This window comes from Kogia breviceps, chromosome 1 (genome assembly GCF_026419965.1).
Source record: "Kogia breviceps isolate mKogBre1 chromosome 1, mKogBre1 haplotype 1, whole genome shotgun sequence".
NCBI classification, from domain to species: Eukaryota; Metazoa; Chordata; class Mammalia; order Artiodactyla; family Physeteridae; genus Kogia; species Kogia breviceps.
Window position 1 is genome coordinate 135,108,619 of NC_081310.1, and position 15,105 is coordinate 135,123,723.

The window sequence follows — 15,105 nt, forward strand, 5'->3', positions numbered from 1 at the left end:
AAAAAGTTTTAAAAAAAGACTCAGGTTGACTTTAGTGAATTATTCTGGTGAAAATACACAAGCTCAAAGAGGAAAGCAAAAGGACATCAACAAGTTTGGATGTTTATTTAATGTGGATTTATGGGCTTCATTACAAAAAAACATTGATTGACAATAACTTACTTCCAATCAAAACCCAATGTGTATATAGTTTAAAATAAAATTGATAAACACTTCAGCACTCATTGCACTGTCCCAGGTTTCAGAACTGTAGATCCCTAAGTACTTTTTCATAATTTAGTCCATTTTTAAAAGGGCATAATGACTAGGGAGTATGGTAGAAAAATGTTATTAAAAATATAAGTATACGAAGCATCTGACTTAATGACTACCATATTGATTGCTGAATTTATCCATGTCTCTATGTAAACAAATTAAACAAATCCCTGCTTGACACACATGATGGTCACAGATTCTTAGACACTTAAGAATCTTAAGAGGGCCCTTAAAGTATATCCAATTCAGCTCTCTATGCAAAGCAGGCATTATAACGCAACGTAAGTAATGAGTAGTCAGGCCCTCAGATGAGGTCTTCAGATCTCTGTCTGAACCACCCACGTATTACCCAAAGCTGTAATAAAAAAATAGCTATTACTTAGCATACTCTGTATGCAAGGAACTGGGTTCTTTGCTTGTCTGTTCCCTTTATGCCACTTATCACAATTGTAACACCATTTTTCACTAGTGTGATTTTTATTCATTGTCTAGCTTTCCACTGGATTGTAAATCTTTGAGGGCAAAAATTGTGATGACTTTGCTTGCTGCTGTATCCCTAATCCCGTCTACATACCCTGGAACTCATCAAATATTTGTTAAATTAATGAACACAGCTTTGGATTCTTCTCCCAATTTTAACACTACTGGAAACTAAAGGTCATTGAGGTGTTCCTCAAAGCTGATAAATGTCAGTGCCAAGAATCAGACCCAGCTTCATTTGACGACAGAGGCCATGACTGTCCTACCAAACTTCTTGGCCACCCAATTAGTTTAAAGGGAACCTATGAATTAAGCAATTTCAAATTAATAGCATGAATTACATTCAATTCCTGCTCCCTCTCTCCAAAGCTAATAAAATGTGAATTTCAAATCTGAGTTTTAATTTTCTTCAAGATGGTACTAATGCCACCTCTGGGCCTTGGTGATTTTCTAATGCTTTACGTTATATATTTCAATGTTTACACATGCTCACCATCCCTAATCATCTCTATGGCTGTCTTTTTTCCTCTAAACAGAACCTTACAACACAGTTTAAATCAATGGTGTGCTGCAGTCAGCCTGTACTGGCTCCCAGAACCCATGGTTAAATTTTCAGGGAGTTTGTGAGCTGGATGTCAAGCCACAGCCATTATTAAAAATTAAACCTACAAGAAAATAAATTATATGAAAAACAAATGAAATTTCAGTGGAGAAAAATAAGCTTTTAAATAAATGGTGCTGGAACAATTGGACATCCATGGGCAAAAAAATAGCTTTGACTTAAAACCTCATACCATACAAAAATATTAACTCAAAATGGATTGTGGATTTAAATTTAAAATGTAAAATTTAAAAACTTTTATAAGAAAACATAGGAGAAAATCTTTAGGATCTAAACCTACACGAGGAGTCCTGAGACATGACATTAAAGGCATGATCCATAAAAGAAAGAATTGATAAATTTACCTTCATCAAAATTTAAGATTTTTGTGACCCTTTTAAGAGGATGAAAAGATAAGTTACAGACGGGGAGAAAAAACTTGCAAACCACATACCTGACAAAATTCTTATATCCAGATGGTATAAAGAACTCTCAAAACTCAACAGTAAGGAAACAAAAAAATCCAATTAGAAAATGGGTAGATGATATAAAGAGGCATTTCACCAAAGAGGTGATACAGGTGACAAACAAGCACATGAAAAGATGTCTAACATCATTAGCCATTAAGTAATGCAAATTAAAATCACAGTATTGAGGGAGGAGATATGGGGATATATGTATATGTATAGCTGATTCACTTTGTTATAAAGCAGAAACTAACACACCATTGTAAAGCAATAATACTCCAATAAAGATGTTAAAAAATAAATAATTAAAATCACAATATCACTATTCAACTATTAAAATAGCTAAAATGAAAAATAGTAACAACACAAAATGCTGGCAAGGATGCAGAGAAGATTGATCTCTCATACATACTGGCAGGAAAGTAAAATGATACAACTACTTTAGAAAATAATTTCCAAAATAATTTGGAAAAAGTTACTTGTACTTTATCAAATGACTCAGCAGTCACACTCTCGGTCACATCCTAGAAAAATGAAAAATTACTTTCACACAAAAACTTGTACACAAATATTTATGGGAGCTCTATCCGTAACAGTAAAAATCTGGAACAACTCAAATATCCATCAGTGGGTGAGTGGTTAACCAAACTGGTACATCCACACGATGGAACACTGCTTAGCAATCAAAAGGAATGATACATGAAACAAAGTTCAGGGAATTATACTTAGTGAAAAAAAGTCAGTATCAAAAGTTTATGTAATGTATGGTTCTATATTTAAAACATTCTGGATATTTATTGTTATATTCACAATAGACATGGAGAACAGATTAAGGGTTATGAGAGACGAGGATGGAGTGGTGACAATCTAAAGAGAAAACGCAAGGGAATTCCTTTGTGATGATGGGACATTTATGTATCCTGAATATCCTGGTGGTTATACAAATCTATACATGGGATAAAACTGCACACATACCACACATATACACAAACACACACACCCAACAAATGAATCCATATAAAAATGGTGATAGCTGATTAATGTCTTTAGTAGTATTGTATGAGTCTCAATTTCCTGTTTGTGATATTGTATTATGGTTATATAAGATGTCAACACTGGGGGAAGCTGGGTAAGGGGTATGTGCGACCCTGTACTATTTTTGCAAATTCCCATGTGTCTATAATTACTTCAAAATAAAAAGTAAATGAAACAAATGCAGAAGAAATAAATACTTAAGACATCACTTTCTAATTGCGCTACAACATTTTAGTATTAACTATACCTTGAAGTTATTCACATTCACTCTATGCTGGTTATATTAGTCAGCTCAGGCTACCATAACAAAACACCAGAGACTGAGTGGCTTAAACAACAGACATTTCTCACAGTCCTGGAGGCTGGGGAGTTCACGATCAAGGTGCTGGGCAGATCTGGTTGCTCGTAAGAGCTCTTTTCCTGGCCTGTAGATGACAGTCTTCTAGCTGAGGCTGTGTCCTTACATGGCAGACAGCAAGCAAGCTGTGGTGTTTTTTCCACTTCTAATAGGGTCACTAATCCTATCATGGGAGCCCTACCCTCATGACCTCATCTTAATTTAATTACCTCCCAAAGGCCCCACCTTCAAATACAATCACACTAGGAGTTAGGGCTTCAACATACAAATTTTAGGGGGATATAAACATTCAGTCCATAACAGTGAAATATCATACAAGTTCTGCTACTATGCCTCTCTTCCCTACTCTGCATTCAATGATATCTCATTGGTAGCTGGGAACCAGCCATATGAGAGTGTTTATATCACAGAAATAAGTACACACTACAAATCAGAACTTGGTTTATTGTACAGCTGATTGCAAAAAGAGCAATGGAGAAAATGTTAATATTGTAAATTAAGCTTTAAAGTGTGCTATTACATCATTAATAGCATCAAATTGAAAAACCAGTCTTCTATTATTTGAAAACTATTGTTTGATTCTGCAAAGTTGCTCACGTTTTGATTCAGGTTTGTCCCGAGTGAGAAAAGCTCCAACATTGGTCTTTTTTGTTTCTTTCTTCTAATTAAGTAACCAAAAATATCAACCACATTCATGTTGGGACTATACTCATTCATTAATTGCAACCACAGATTGTCTACAGACACAAGAATTTTGCAAAAATCAATGAAAGCATTCTGTGAGGACCAGTTGGCTATATGGAATTTACAACAAAGCGTATTGTATATTAGTATCTTATTAGTATTAGTATTAGTATTTTATTATTATTTCTAAAGTGTGTACCGCCTTTATAGCAATAAAATTCATAATAACCTGAAGCATGGACATATGCACATTTTAAAAGAGCACTAGCATGTAAACATTTACTGGCACAACGCTAGTTTAAGTCCAATCCTCTCTCTTTGTTCTTACTTCAGTGGAGACAAATCACCACTCCCCTTTAAAGCGGTGATGTAGGTTACCTGTGCCACATCAGGATTTTACCATTTGCAGATGTTCTGTTTCTGGGAGACTGATTTGACTCCCTGTATGTTCAGATATGTATGTTCAGCATCAACGACCTCCTACAACTGTAAACCCTTTTGACTTTACAGGAAGATGCTCTAGTTTCTCCCGTGAAGAGTCTCTCACTGTGGTCTGGGTCAGTTCCACTTTGCTTTTAGGTTAGACGCCAAATTTACAAGTTTTCTCGCGGTTTTTCCATTTCTTTTGGTATAACAATATCTGAAAGCAAGATTTCTTTACAACTGGTGTTTCATGGGATTAGCCACCTTGGGCCTTTACTTACTAAATATTTTACACTCAGTGTCCCTTTGCTGTGGCATATACTGGTCAGAGATCAAACTTCCCAACCGATTTGCTGTTGGTTCCATGTGTAGCTACTTTTGGGCTCTGTTTATTCTGGAAGGCCTTTCACCCCGATTCCAGTGCCCAGCACCTACCCTTCTATCGAAGTTCAGTTCAGCTACCTTGCCTTTCCTTTCCTAATCCATTCAGTATGGAAAAAAAATCATCCTTTTCTCTGAATTCCTCAATATAGCCAAATCTTTCTTCTGACATCTTCTCCCTTATACTGCTGTCACATATATCTGTGGTTTATGTCAGAGGTTTCTATTATCTCTTTAAGGAAGAGCTCTTCCCTAATTTATTTCTAAATCCCACCATGGTGACTAGTTTAATGCCCGTACATAGTTAAGACTTTTGAAAAATTGGTTCAGCGGAATGAGTGGGCTATATGTTACCAAATGAACAAGTGAGTTCATCTCCTTAAGCCTCAGTTTTCTTACCTGTAAGTTAGGAGTGATAATAAAGAGTTTATATCTTATAGTTATTGTGAAAAACAGAGCTAAGATATATAAAAAGACTAGCACAGTGCCTGGCTAATGGTGGCTGCTCAATAAATGGTGTGTGTGTCTGTGTGTGTGTGTAATACATAGGATACACATATAATATAAATATGTGGTATATATAATTACCATTGCTGGCACTATCATTACCATACGACTATTATTGATATCAGGTTCAAGTTTCAGTGAGTGTGTCTATGAATTATCTAGCACAGTGTGGTGTAAGAGCTTACGCTGTAAGTCAGGAGTTAGACAGAAGATGCAAGTTTTCATCTCAGTTCTGCCCAGTGTTCATGATCTTGGGCTAGTCGACCTCCCTGGGCTTCAGTTCCCTCATCTGCAAAATATGTGTGTGAATGCAAGGAGAAGGCTGAGCCTCTTTGAAGGTCTGTACCTCCACAATACCACGTGGCAAGTCCCCTTGGGTGAACTGGGCTCCCAGTGACAGGCAGCACACTGCCTTCAATAACTGCCTCTCTCTAAACCCTCAGCAACGGGCTGAGTACCCTTTGGCAAGGCTGTCTCGGTGATGTACGCATGGGTGCAGTGATCCCCAGCCATTCCACTTGTTGACTTTACTGGCTGGAGAAGGATTATTTCCTTCTTCATTCTGTGACTACAGTGAGCATTTGGAAGTTGTAGGGGAAAAAATCAATGCCAAAGAGTTCTGGAGGTGACGTATTTAATACTTTTTCTCTTGGCAAGTCACTGCGGGGGGGATGCCTCTCAAGTTGATCACTCTGATGACAGTGCACCAGTGCATCCTCCCTGCAGACCCCATGTGACACAGGGCTGGGGACCTCAATTACAGAGGCAGGAACACAGAAGTCCAGAATAACAGGGTGTCTCAGCTGGGAGAGGCCTGTCTAGTCTAAGCATTCGATTTTACACATGAGGAAACTGAAGGTCAGAGGGGCCAAAGGACTCCTTCAAGGTCGCAGAGCTAGTTAATGGAAGAGTTGGGTCTAGGAAGTGTACCTCCTGGAGTCCCAGCTCACAGCTTCTGCTCTCACTGCAGTCCCACCTGCCGTGGGCCAGCATCACGGCCGGCCAGGAGCCTCTCGGATGGCAAAAGTGAGTTCCAAACAGGCACCAGTGAATATTGTCTTCGCCCCTGCACCCCAGGTCTCAAATAAAATTTGACTGTTGGAGAGAGTTGACGTTGGCTTTGGGCAAAACTAATTCCAATTTTTAACTCCCATGAGAACAGTGAAAATTGTTGTCTTTAATGTATATGCCACCCCATCCTTGATGTGATTATTCAGGAGCAGTGAGCAACTGGTGCCTCAGGGGCCCTTTTCCTTTTCTGGCTGAGCAAAGACCCAGTGGCGCACCTCAGGGCGTGGCTTACAAGAAACAGTAGTTATGTTTCCTGTAATGCATCTGCCCAGACTCAGATGGCAGCTGCTGACCGTGAGCTCCTAGAGAAGAGTACAGCCCAAGTGTCAACCTGGCACAAGAGCCGGCACCTGGAAGACATTCAAAATGTTGGTTGGATGAGTCCAGAAAGTGTCACTCATGCTGGTGACCCCAATGTCACAGAATATGTAGAATATGAAAAGGCTCTTTTCATATAATAATAGCTGCCCTTTAACAAATGAAGATGAGGTTGAAAACGAGTCATTTGAGCTTAAGGAAGCTTATGGTTCTTGATATGTTTTGGAGTAAGAAAATCAGACATATACTTTATCAGATTCACTATAGTGGGAGTAGTCACACTGGAGGAAGGGAAGTAGAGTGAGAAGTATATTCTTGTTTATAGTCTTATTTCAATAGTTTTCTTTCTCTCTTTTTTCACTCATTAATAAAATGATGTGTGGGATGACCTGGAGTCCCTAACATTGGAATATGGTACCATTCTGGAATTCTGTGCTCTGGGGCTTAGTAGGAGACGTAGTGCTCCCATTCATTCTCTCTCTCTCGTTCTCACTGGCCAGTTCTCTTTCTTTGGGGGGATGTTGGTTCTGAGGAGAGAAATCAGGGAGCTGATCACTAAGGTGGGAGGAGCTTACAGGAGTCAGAAAGTCTTCCAAGGCAGAGACGTCTAAGTCCCACTTCATGTCCCCTTGCTGGCCCAAACTCCCTTAGGTTGGGATAATGTGGCTGAGTTAGAATCAATGAAATGTGGGGGAAGTGTCACAAGGGCACTTCCTGGCCCCTACAGACAAGTGGGGAAAAGTCTAGCTTCCTCTTTTCTTGACATAGCAACCTTGCAGGCTGCAGGATAGGAGAAGGTCACCTGATTCACTCTGGACTTTGAGTGCAGAATAAAATCCTCAGTGTCTTAAACAATTTACTCATTGAGGTTTATTTATAACTGAAGCATAGCCTACCTTATCCTGACCTTTCTTCTAATTTATCAAGCCCATTTCGTCTGAGGATGACAGGGTGGAGCAGAATGCAGGTCAGGAGACTTCTTCAGGATTCAATATTTTGCATTTTTTTTTAGAGATCCTCTCCTGTTATCCTGCTTAGAAACATGAATGTGTCAGTGCAGGACACGGGGATTTGAGGGGAATTTATACACATGCCCCAATTTTCTCTTCTGGACCTAGTTTTCCCCAAGTGTTCCTTTCTTGTTTTAATATGTACTAAAAAAAAAAAAACCCTTATAAGATAAAAGATAAACTTTGAAGGTGAATTAAATACTTTGGTAAACTTTCAATAGTTTTGTAACTTTTTCATAATCATGATCTTTTAACTTTAACAATCCCTCATTTAAAGTTACTAACTTTCCTTAAGAAAACAGGGGATAACTTCATGACATTGGTCTTGGCAGCAATTTCATGGACCTGACATCAAAAGCGTTGGCAACAAAAGCAAAAATAGACAAGTGGGATTACATCAAACTAAAAAGCTTTTGCACAGCAAAGAAAACAATCCTATCTCCTGTCTCATTTCTTTTTCCTACTCAGCCTTTCATCCCCACTCCTTCCTTCTGAATTACATAGCCTTATGGTAAATCATTTTAATGTGCAGATTAATTCTGGGTCTTCATGTCCCGTCCGCAGCTGACAGAAATGAAGGTAATGAAGGAAGAGAAGATTCTGAGTCATTTACCTCTCCCCCACCAACAGATATTTTATTAGATATCACAAAGTAAAGAAATCAAACCCCTTTGTCATTGATCAAGCCATGTTCAGGCTCTAGATTGACAACTGGTAGATACTCCTTGACTGCTCCAAATTATAGATTTAAGTCTTTACAAAACAGGGATCTACTTCTGTGAGAAGAAGAACAGTTCTGCGGTAAAGTGTTGGTTCAGTTATTAGCAGACCAAGTACTCCCACACTTGGCACACCAACCCCACACACCATGTCTGTGTCAACTAAAGTAGGGACTCCAGTGTCCCTCAAAGGGCAAATGTTCACAGTACAGATGCCCACTTCACAATCCCCAGCTGTGAAATCATCAATTCCTGCAACATCAGCAGTTCAGAATGTTCTAATTAATCCATCATTAATTAGGTCCAAAGACATTCTTATTACCACTAACATGGTGTCATTCACAAAATACTGCCAGTGAATCATCAAATGCATTGAAAATAAAATGTGAAGATGATGATGACCATGATAATTTGTAATCTAGCCTTGATGCATGTAACATGCATACTTGGTTTTAAATCCATTGTACTGAGGTTAAATGTGCATGCTGAATGTTTCCAAGCTGTGTTTTAGAAAAACAGTATTTAATGAGTAAATATGGTTATCATACTTTTCAATTAAAAAAAAGAAGATACCAATTGAGTTTCTTACTACAACATCTGAAATAAAAACTAATTGTCCTCTTGAAAAAATAAATAAATAAAGTTACTAATTTAGTTTAAAGAGCTGTTGAAATAAATGTCTAGGTCCAAGATGGAGCTGCTTCTGCCTGGGATGCCATGTCAGCAAACTGAAACATGTAACTTTCAAGTCCCTATAAATGTTCCACTTGACCAGAAATGCAGTATTTCCAGTCAACCAATCCCCACATGCCAAGCCAACTCAGGGCTCTATACATATTCCCTTTTCCTTATTAATTTAAATTTTCCCTTCTCTATTCCTCATTCTTTATCCTATAAAAGCTTCCTGCCTTCCAGTCCATTTTGAAGTTCTCTGGATCCTTGGGAATGGAAACTGCTCACTTCATGAAGTGTTAAATAAAGTATGTATCATCTAAATTGTCTTCTTTAATTATTTTAAGAGAGCTTAATCTCTACATATTTCCTGTTACATGATAGAGAAGAAATTTCTTTTTTAAAAATAAATTTTATTTATTTATTTTTGGCTGTTGCATGCAGGCTTTCTCTAGTTGTGACACGCGGGGGCTACTCTTCGTTGCAGTGCGCGGTTTTCTCATTGCGATGGATTCTTTTGTTACAGAGCACAGGCTCTAGGTGCACGGGCTTCAGTAGTTGTGGCTTGCGGGCTCAGCTGCTCCATGGCATGTGGGATCTTCCTGGACCAGGGTTCAAACCCATGTCCCCTGCACTGGCAGACGGATTCTTAACCACTGTGCCACCAGGGAAGCTCCCAGAAAAAATGTTTTTAAAGCTACAGGATACAGCTTTTAGGCCAGGATTATTTATATTATCATCAACCTAGATGTATAAAATATTATTCATCCTAAACTTCAGTTAATGTCTAATGAAAAAAAAAGCAAATTCAGGAATTCTCGAGCTGGTTGCATTTTTATTCTCAAAGTTAGTCTGTTGCTAATAAATAAATTATTGTTATAATTTGAATTGTTGCCCATGCAGACTGGAATCATGGATAACTGAGTAAATAAAAATGTGTTTGAGTTTGGATCAGTACATTTTATAAGCCTAGAATTTCACAAGAGGAACTGAACTCAGCTAGTACTTCTGAAACCGGGGTCTCTGCTAAAACCGAGTTCCCCTGACAAGTATGATTAACCTCTCTATCTAAAACTTAATTCCCTTTCTTGTCCCACCCCTGTTCCCCTCAGGAGTAAGAAGTATTAAAGAAAAGGGGGGATTGAAATTAGGCAGGACCCTGTGAGGTCCTCCCATGTACAAAAGCCTCTGTGTCCCCCACCCTTTCTTGTCTGTAGAAAAGATTTTAGTCTCCTATGCCTACCCTGAGTTCCAAAGAGAAGACTCAAACAGTTACTAATTAGAGAAGTGATAGAATGCAGAAACAAAAGAAAAACAATTAAACAAGATAGCTTGAACAACAGTTCAGTGATAAGACAGAGTCCTCCTGAAGGAATATACATAACAATCTGATGCATATCTTTGAGTTGTTATGGAGAAATTAAGATCCCTGACCAGGTGGAGGATGGTGACAACATGCTGACCCCAGTCTGGTTGGAACCAGAAAGTTGATTGAAATTCCTGAAATTCCACCTTGTCACCTAACTACCACCCCAATCAAAGGAAAATCATGCAGCCTGCAACCCTCACCCCAAATGTTGCCTTTAAAAACCTTCCCTGAAAACCATAGAGGAATTTGGGTCTTTTGAGCATGAGCTGCCCATTCTCCTTGCTTGGCACCCTGCAAACAGACACTGTACTTTCCTTCACAGCAGTTTTGTGTCAGTTGATTGGCTTTGCTGGGCGGTGGGTGGGCGAACCCAAGTTTGGTTCAGTAACATTTCCATATACTAATTCATATCTACTTAATTTTGTAATTTGGTAGGATGCCAACTTATCCATTCAGGGATAGACACATCTATTTGAAAATAGTTAAGTTACATGTACAAAAAATGTATGTCTGCTTATCCTTTTGTACATAGAATGCACCATTAAATTTATACTAAAAAACATGAATGTCAAATCACTTAAATTCCTAGGTAAAGTCATCTAAAGTATTAAAACTAAAAGCTTAAACTTTTTTATCATCCACAAACCATTCTGGCCCACTCTTGCAAAAAAAGCTCACAAGGCAATTTGGGTTGGAGGCATTTTTCTTCTTTAACTCTTCCAAATGCAGCTTTGTATTAGCATGCTCAATAAAGCAAGTAACACTTCCACTTGATTGCTTGAGACCATTCTTGACCCTCATTTCATTCTAGTTGGAGGTAATTACTTGCTGCTAATGCAAAGTGCTAAAGACAGCCTTAAATTCTGTTGAATTATTATGTAGATTGGGAATCAGACCTCTCCAATTCTTCTCTTAAAACAGCACCATAACTCTAATCTCTACTTGGGCAAATTCAAAAGTCTACTTTTTTTTTTTTTGTGGTACACGAGGGTCTCTCACTGTTGTGGCCTCTCCCGTTGTAGAGCACAGGCTCTGGACGCGCAGGCTCAGCAGCCATGGCTCACAGGCCCAGCCGCTCCACAGCATGTGGGATCTTCCTGGACCAGGACACGAACCCATGTCCCCTGCATCAGCAGGCGGATTCTCAACCACCGTGCCACCAGGGAAGCCCAAAAGTCTACCTATTTTTGCGTGAAAACTTCTTACTTAAAATAAGATATTGGTCCTGGACCTGGTGGAGGGAATGGGTGAGTTTCTTTGGGAATGAGGTCAGGAATGAATAAGTCAGCAATAAGGGAGGTGAAGTACATACTTTCAGGATCTAATATACCTCAGAATTGTGGAATGTAGCTCTTACTCTCTTTTTTCGTACCTGGTGTACTGAAAATATAACATAAGACAGTTTAGGCAATCTAAGTAGCAACTCTAAATTTAGCCACAGTCACTGGATAAGTTTTTGTTTTATCTGAGTCTAGATGAAAACTCTGAATATCAACTCATTTAAATTCAAACCAGTCATCTCTGTATTCTAAGAAGTCATCTCTGGATTAGTAGTATTTACAGTAAAACGGAACAGGGTTTCTCTTAGCCTCATCCCAGGAATGAATAAAAAAACAACAGTAAAAGGCTATTTTTTCTGTGAATACCTAAATGTCTTCACAGCCATTACTCCACTCAGAGGAAAAATGATTCTCATAGCACAGCAGGGGGAGAGAATGCTTGGCTTCTATTAAGAGTAATGGAGGTTGGGATGCAAAGTTCAGTTGTCAGGAAAGAAACAGTTGCCACAGGCCTGGAGAACAGGAGGAAAATTTACTAATTAGTTCTTCCTAAACCGAGAAGCTTATTGTTTAATTCTCCCTCCTTCACGAGAAAGTAAAGCACAGGATCATATATATTCCTGAAAAGGGTAAATGAAATATCTTCCAAAAATTAAAAAAGATGGCAAATGCAATAATAGAAGCTTAAATATATGGGGTTGTACATTCATTCTTTTTTCACAATGTAGAAAATTTAAGTCTACAAAATGTAGAACTATTTGACACCTGAAAAATTGGAAATAGCAAGGGATGATTTATCACCCCCGTTCCTCCCGGGAGGGCAGGGCCAAGCACATTTTCTACTGCATTCCTACTACTTTCCATTTTCTAAAATTATGCTTCTGGTCTAATCAAAACACTATTTTGACACAGCCTTTTTAATCTTCCTTTTTTTCTCCCGCAAAATCACCTCAGGCATCACAAACCCATTTTATTGGAAACCGCAATCTTGTACTTAAAGAACAACTCAGCATTAACCCCGGGACCTCTGGACACCCTTTATCAGGTTTAGGTGAGTTCTGGAATCTTAGAACTCCCGACGGGGCTCGAGATAGTAAGGAGGGTTTTACAGACCCTCGCCGTGTAAGGCCCACGCCGCAGCTGCTTCACCCTGTGACCGTCATGGCACTGGCACTTGTGCTGAATCAGGAGAGAATCCATTCACTCCTGGTTTCCCAGGAGAACCACTCAGAGTCGGGCCCAAGCTGGAGAGCATCCCCAAGGCAGCAGTGCCACCGTCTGTCGTGAGCTTCCTGGCCTCTTTTTTTACCAAAGATGGTCAGATGTTCACCTACGTTGGTTTTCCTCAATTTGTTAATATTCAAATGTAAGGAAAAGACAATTTCTCCTCAGGTGAATTCTGGGGAGAAAAAGCTATAACGACAGATCCAAAAAAAATGCTGGGGAAGACAAACTGGGAGAGAGAAGCAGAGAGCGGTTTCCAGGGAAAATCGGTGTCATTAGGCTGATGCTAAAATCTCCTGTGAACCTTAAATCTTGCCCTTATTCAAGGAAGATGCTTTACAGGCAATGTGCTAGCTTATTTCCACAAATGAATTCATTTTGGAAGGATAGGTTTTCAGATTACAATTCACTCATTCATTCATTTGCTTGCCAGTGAGTATATACTGAATACCTGCATATGCCAGATTCTGTGTAAAGCCCTGAGGATACACAGTGAGCATATGGACTAACATCCCTACCTCCACGTGGCTCACATTCTCAGAGGTGGGTAGGGGGTGCAGAATAAATAATTAGGGGGATAAGAAAGGAAGATAAAGAGGGGGCAATCTAACTTATTCTTGGTACCGTACTTTTTTTTTTTTTAAGATGTTGGGGGGTAGAAGTTTATTTATTTATTTATTTTTGCTGTGTTGGGTCTTTGCTTCTGTGCAAGGGCTTTCTCTAGTTGTGGCAAGCGGGGGCCGCTCTTCATCGCGGTGCGCAGGCCTCTCACTATCGCGGCCTCTGTTGTTGCGGAGCACAGGCTCCAGACGCGCAGGCTCAGTAGTTGTGGCTCACGGGCCTAGTTGCTCTGCGGCATGTGGGATCTTCCCAGACCAGGGCTCAAACCCGTGTCCCCTGCATTAACAGGCAGATTCTCAACCACTGCGCCACCAGGGAAGCCCCTTAAATACTTTTTATACTCAGCCTCCTTGGGCCTATGATTAAACAAAAATTCTTTGCTAAACAAAGCTTTCCCTTTTTCATAACGACTATCACATTTCTTAGCTCCGGATCATCTTGACCTATAAACTGTTAGCTGTGGAAGTGACCCAATAGCCATCTATTTCTCTCTTTTAAAAAATGAAAGCAATTCCGCAGGAATTGTTGCCAGCATTCTCAGACAGAACCAGGACACGTTTACTACTAGATTTCTGGCACCGTATATCAGGGGAAGCACTTCTGCATGCATCCTACCAGGATGCAAACTATCACCTTGGGCAGCCTTAGGGTAAGAGAAGCAGCAGTGGCGACACACAGGCCTCCTCTCTCTCTTTTTTTTATTTGCGGCACGCGGGCCTCTCACTGTTGTGGCCTCTCCCGATGCGGAGCACAGGCTCCGGACGCGCAGGCTCAGCGGCCACGGCTCACGGGCCCAGCCGCTCCGCGGCATGTGGGATCTTCCCGGACCGGGGCACGAACCCGTGTCCCCTGCATCGGCAGGCGGACTCCCAACTACTGCGCCACCAGGGAAGCCCAAGCCTCCTCTCTTTTGATGGGTCTACACTCAAACCCTTGTGCTCCTCAGCACACGACGACTAAATAAATTATCTGCTGGGCAGCCACAAGCTTCCTGCTGCACCCTACGTGTGCAAACTCACACCCTACTTTCGTTAAAGAACACACTATGTATTGTTGTACTCCAGAGAAATCCCATACCATTTGAAATGTGTACAACCCGAACCTTTGCAGCTAACATGTCTTCATATTTTAGAACTGGTCTCCGCGAACTAGATGTACTGTCTTGTCACAATACTGAATTAGAAGCATGAATTACATACTGAGACATCGGGGTGGGGAGCAGGGGGAAGCTTCTGGTTAAGCTCTCATGTTACTTGTATCTGATTGTTCATGGATGGAATTAGATAGCCTTCTCCCCAGCCTGCCAGAAAGAGCTGTGGTGTTGGGGGCACCTGGATTTAGAAGTACTTCAGGACTGCCTGCTGTAGGCCCTGTCATTACGTAGATGATAATGTGAACTCCTCAGCATGGGAAATTATATGCCAAAAAGTTAAACTCAGGTCTATTTTAGAAGGAGCTGCCAACCAACTTTCCTGAATGCTGCCTGTTACATGTTCAGCGCAAACCACTGAGCAGAACACTGTATATTTAAGAAGGAACAGAGGTAGTTCCTAAGAGGCTTGTGTGACAGAAGAAATTACCCAATGTCTGACTCATCACCCAAGCTTACCGAGTTGACAATCCTGACATT

At 40.1% G+C, this 15,105-nt stretch overlaps 1 protein-coding gene and 1 pseudogene across 1 annotated transcript in view; one reads left to right on the forward strand and one right to left on the reverse strand.

Annotated features, from left to right (window-relative positions):
• Positions 1-15,105, reverse strand: part of ST6GALNAC5 (ST6 N-acetylgalactosaminide alpha-2,6-sialyltransferase 5) — a 175,736-nt gene that overhangs the window by 85,794 nt on the left and 74,837 nt on the right. The window lies entirely within an intron of this gene.
• LOC131765532 (transcription initiation factor TFIID subunit 9-like) lies at positions 6,541-8,726 on the forward strand (annotated as a pseudogene).